This window comes from Podarcis raffonei, chromosome 12 (genome assembly GCF_027172205.1).
Source record: "Podarcis raffonei isolate rPodRaf1 chromosome 12, rPodRaf1.pri, whole genome shotgun sequence".
NCBI lineage: Eukaryota > Metazoa > Chordata > Lepidosauria > Squamata > Lacertidae > Podarcis > Podarcis raffonei.
In genome coordinates this window covers 26,736,738-26,742,595 of record NC_070613.1, presented here as the reverse complement: position 1 = coordinate 26,742,595, position 5,858 = coordinate 26,736,738, and the positions used below count along the sequence as shown (strand labels likewise).

The following is a 5,858-nucleotide window of genomic DNA, read 5'->3' as shown; positions in this document are numbered from 1 at the left end:
ACTGAATGAATGGGATTTACAGTGGTACCTTGGGTTACATGTGCTTCAGGTTACAGACTCCACTAACCCAGAAATAGAACCTTGGGTTAAGAACTTGATGAGAAGAGAAATTACGCAGCAGCGGCACAGCAGCAGCAGGAGGCCCCATTAGCTAAAGTGGTGCTTCAGGTTAAGAACGAACCTCCGGAACGAATTAAGTACGTAACCAGAGGTACCTCTGTACTTAAATCTAAGCAGACATAACTAAGATTACAATGTTACTAAAAAAATAATAATATGTATTTATTGATGGTTTCCGTTCCACCAGTGGGAGAGATGGAAAGCACAGCTTATTCTATCCAGAAGAAGCTCCACCAGGCCTCCTCTCCCTACAAGTGTCACCTGGGAGCAGCCATTTTGTCACACTGTGGGAGAAATAGAATGCAGGGTTCATTCTATCTTATTTTTGCTAAAACCCCAGCTCTATCAGGCACCTCTTACTCCTGAATCACACAAGCTGGTCATTATAAGAACAACTATTTAACAATTGGAGCCTGAGTTTGATTCCACCCCCCTTTCCTCTCTGTCCCTTTTCCATTGTGTCGTGTTTTTTAGATTGTAGGCAGGCTGTTCTGGGAGCCTTTTTAGCTGAAGCCTGGGTTACAAATGCTTTAAATAAATAATACTTCAATAAGTTTAACACAGGGGAAGCAAAGAGGAAGTATAAACTACAGGCCACCTGAAGTTTAAAAGCTCTGCAAGTACTGTAGAATAATCCCTAGCTTTATTGAGGACAGACTGGTGGATTCATATGGCTGTTCCCTCATTTGAGGTACAGTGGTACCTCGGGTTACAGATGCTTCAGGTTACAGACACTTCAGGTTACAGACTCTGCTAACCCAGAAATAGTACCTCAGGTTAAGAACTTTACCTCAGGATGAGAACAGAAATTGCACACCGGCAGCACGGCGACAGTGGGAGGCCCTATTAGCTAAAGTGGTACCTCAGGTTAAGAGCAGTTTCAGGTTAAGAACGGACCTCCAGAAGGAATTAAGTTCTTAACCTGAGGTACCACTGTGTATTTGATTCCCAATTCCTTCAGATATTTGCATGGAAGTAAACCATGAAATGCTGTTCGGTGTTCAGAAGGCAAGTGGAGTTGGCCAAGGTAAATGCAGAGGAGCTGTAACACTAGTGGCATATATTTACACATCTGGCTGAGTTTCCTTTCATTATTGACTTCTGGAAACAAATTCAGGGAACAGTTGCAGGCGTAAGAAGCTAAACAATCCCTCGCACTAGGAACATATGTCTTGCACTCACAGCTGCCAAGCTATTAGTCATGCAAAATGAAAGGAAATAAAATTTCAGTTGTATTGGAGTTTCAAGCAATATCTGTGTGGTGGCCATATCATGAGAAAGGGTCATAAGTTTAAAAATTAGTCCTCATAACATAAGAGCTCAATATAACACAATGCATGTTCTTTTCTTCAGACTGCTACAGGTCCATAAAAGTACACGAAGAAGCATGGAAGGTCTACAACATTCCTTGTGATAATAATTCAGTATGGCAGGCTTGGAATAAAGGTAAAAACAAAACCAGCCGAGTATTCCCTTACATAATGTTGATATGACTGGAACTATATAATAAACTACTCTGTACACAATTTAAAAATATTATCATAATCTTAGACTTTCCTCCCTCTTTTATTTAAGTTTTTGTAGATTCCTGAGGCCAAACACTTGTATTCCACCCCCATCCCCCAATTTTACACAGAGCTATGGCCAGCTACATGGAGAGAATATAGCAGCATAATCTTGAATTCCCCATAAACATTCCACTGTTTTACTGGCATGACTAGCCTTGATGTGTTTAGTGTTATACTGATGGATTGAACCGCAACATCAGGTAATTGAAACCATTCCCAGCCTATCTGGAAAACTAAATGGCCATGTTTTCTTCAGCTGAGCTGAACTATGATTCTGTGGCAGTGAATGAGCGTAGCAAACCCCATGTAACTTTATGAGATTCTCGCAAAAGCACTTTTTACAAACTTTACAGAATCTACAGCATGTGATTATGCCATCTCAAAAAACAAATTCCAAATCGAAGGAATCCCCCGCAGGAATACTTTCCAGAGGGGAAACTGTGTTAAGATTATTGCAAAAGCAACAAAGCGACTTTGTGGGTTTTTAGTGTTTATAATAGAATTTTTATACAGAATAACATATAACAGTAAAAATCAATGGTGGGTTACCAGATAAAAAGCTGAGTTTGGTCAAATCATAGACAGAGTCAGAAATATGGACATCACTTCAGGTTGAATAACCACTCAAGACTAACTACTTTAAAGACTAACAAATTTATTATGCCGTATGCTTTTGTGGGCTGCAGTCCATGTCATCAGATGCAGGAAGTGTTGTCCTGAGTTGCAGATAAATGTTTGGGGGAGGAATTGTAAACAATGAGGTCAGAAGGAAAAGAAATACAGAAAGTATAGACAATGAAAATTACAGTATGTTATTAACAGTGGCCACTGAGGACAGGGGGAGTTGTTGATCACATAGACATCCTACCATTTGTAATCCAATCCACACATGTAGTGTGATTTTTATTTTTAATCTATCATTCTGATTCATTGTTGTTTGCTTGATAGTTTTTGCAGGGCAAAGTAAAGCAATCTCTGATCTTGAATCTAGTGTTTCTGTCCAGAAAACCTTATCAGTTGGGACATCTGAGTGTTTAGAAGTTAGTTAATAGCATGGAAGAATGGGACCTGTTCCTTAAAGCTACAAATGGCCAGTTCTTCTGGGTCTATGTTCTTGCGCGGAAATTGAACGTTCTCCTAATCTTCTTGCAGTGCAGATGATATAAGGGGCAGGTCTTCTCAATTTGCATTGAAAGGGGCTCCACATGGCGGTCACACAGTACATATGTGGTATGTTGGTGCTCGCTGCATTAAATACACATGTATCCCCCCCAACCCCCCCCCCACACCCTTTTACTCTAGCACATTTTGAGAGAGAATTCAGAAGAAAGTTATATTTTATGTTGTTTAAGTAGAAACGTGGAACTGATACTCAGTAATCACTCTGGAATTTATAGGAATTATTGTTAAGGCTTTGAAACAGGAAAAATGGTTTATGGAGAACGTATTTTGCTATATCATTTAATTAAAAGATCATAGCTAGCAATAATGCAGTCTATTAAAAAACCTAGTATTATCATCATTATGCTTTTTGTGTGCATGTGCACGTTAACAAATCTATCAAAATACTATTTTAAATGACAAGAGGCAAAATTTCAAATATCTATCTGGCTAAATCTAGATTCCAGGTTTAAAATCAGATGAAGATGCAGGGGGAAAATCAGGTTTTTTTCTCATTTCATCCAGAAGGTGGCAACATATCATGACTTTTCTTCCATTGAAGTGAAGAGGATATATAACAAAATATAGAATCTCTCATGCTGAAATTAATACCAATACAGTGGTTCCATATGAATAATAGCTGATTTTAAAATATATTTCTTAATATATATAATCTTTGAAAGTCTGCGATGGCAGTTACATGGTTACAAATATTAGTCCTTATCTCCTGTGGTCAAAATAAGGACTGTAATTTTAGTTTTATTTAGACCTAATCACCATAATCAGGGTGCACAATCTGCACATTCCTCCTTCACTCCTTCCTTCCTACTTAGTGGTGAAACTAGTGACTGACTTAGTACAGTAGCACCTTGGTTTGCAACCGTTTTGGATTACAACCACGTCAAACCCTGAAGTGTGTGTCCCTTTTATTGGATTACAACCCATTTTGGGGTGGATTACAACGCATATTTTTTTGGGAGGCCCCATTGGTGAAAGCGTGCCTTGGGTTACAACCTGTTTTGGTTTACAACCGGACCTCCAGAACAGATTATGGTTGTAGACCAAGGTATCACTGTATTACAACTGAAGCGGCACTCATGTTTAGGAATCAAAGTATTGCTCCTCCCTTTTTCCCAGCAGAAAAATAAGCCACTCCATGGTTTGTTTCCTGGCTGGGAGGAAGGGAAGAACAAATCAGGAGTGCTTGGGTTGTGTGTACTAGCACAGAGGTTGTGCAATAGCCATTGTTAACAGCCAGTGTTTTGTCTGAATGTGCCCAGTGTCTGTCATAAATACATTGCTTTATGCTCATTGTTAATTCTGTTGAGTGGATTTTTACTGAACTGCATTCTAAGGCTAAAGGTAAAGGGACCCCTGACCATTAGGTCCAGTCATGACCGACTCTGGGGTTGCGGCGCTCATCTCGCTTTACTGGCCGAGGGAGCTGGCGTATAGCTTCCGGGTCATGTGGCCACCATGACTAAGCCGCTTCTGGCAAACCAGAGCAGCGCACGGAAATGCCGTTTACCTTCCTGCTGGAACGGTACCTATTTATCTACTTGCCCTTTGACGTGCTTTCGAACTGCTAGGTTGGCAGGAGCAGGGACCGAGCAACGGGAGCTCACCCCGTCGCGGGGATTTGAACCACCAACCTTCTGATCAGCAAGTCCTAGGCTCTGTGGTTTAATCCACAGCGCCACCCACGTCCCATTCTAAGGCTACCCATTGCTTAATAAGCCACATTCACAGATTTCTCATTCTCTGAACATGACATGCAAATGTCAGCTTGAGCTACAAACAGTGCCGGGTTAACTTATGTAAGTTAAAATTTATTGATATGACAATTAGGATATTTATTTATTTATTTTGTATACTCCGTAGATCTGAGGGCAGTTCACAAATACAAGATAAAAAACACAAAATACATAATAAAAACAAGAACAAAAACCAACAAATAACCACTGCTTCACCCAACAACACATTTAAAAGATTCTAAACAATGTTTTTATTGCAGTAGTATTGCAAATGTCGCTTAGTGTATATCTGTATGGCAGCTTCCCACAATATGCTAGAATCACTAGTAGTTAAAAGAGAAATGGGTCTCCCTGCCTGGATAGGACAATAATATTTGTAAGTAAGTAAGTAAGTAAGTAAATAATCGATCATTGCAGTTCCATTTAGAGCAGACAAAATAAAGTACTTCTTCACACCGTATATAATTAAGCTATGGAGTTTTCTCCCACTAGATGTGTAGTAATGGCCCAAAAGAGGATGAGGCAAATTCAGAGAGAACAAGACTATCAGTGGCTACCCACCATGATGGCTAAGTTCTACCTCTATTGTCAGAGGCAATATGCCTCTGAATGCCAGTAGTTAGGGAATCACAAGTGGGAAGAATGCTAGCCATTATGGGAAAAGGATGCTGAACTAGATGGCTCTTTGACCTGATCCTGCAGGGCTCTATTTACATCTTTAGAAGGGTATTTTTTACTAGATGGTATCAAATGTGGACATACACAAAGTTGATTAAGAAAACTACTTCTTGTCTCTCTGTGTGCTTGCATCGGCACAGGTTTACAGCCTAATTTTGAACAGCTCACACAAACTCCATATTGTCAATTAGGATTCAGTGGTTTGCACAAATGAGAAAATTTTCTATTACTTGGAGCATATGAAAGGAGGATGCACATAAGAATGGGGCTTTTCTCTAGCCCTCTAAACCACAGTTTGGAGGATAAATAATTTGAAATCTGGCTGCAGCCCTATTTCCTATGATGTGGGCCAACATATCCACACGTTCATTCTAATTACAAGCTGCATAAAAGGTCAGTGAACTAGATGAAAACACTATTGAACTAATACTGTACTATTTCCCACCACACCACCAGTTTTTTCTGAAGATTGTTTCCATGACTGGCAGTATATGGAGACAGAAGCTGGTTACCAGAAGTGTCAGGCTGTAAATTTATTGACTTGGTATTTTGCTTCACTGAGCACAGAGGACATCTG

At 39.9% G+C, this 5,858-nt stretch overlaps 1 long non-coding RNA gene across 2 annotated transcripts; it reads left to right on the top strand.

The window, feature by feature from the left end:
• The first annotated feature begins 357 nt into the window (after positions 1-357).
• Positions 358-3,805, top strand: LOC128424268 (uncharacterized). 2 transcript variants are annotated; one of them, XR_008332970.1, is made up of 3 exons: positions 358-499; positions 1,474-1,566; positions 3,310-3,805. It is a non-coding gene; the product is annotated as an uncharacterized LOC128424268 (long non-coding RNA). The 2 variants fall into 2 exon arrangements; XR_008332971.1 differs by lacking the exon at positions 358-499 and adding an exon at positions 515-811.
• The last annotated feature ends 2,053 nt before the right edge of the window (positions 3,806-5,858 follow it).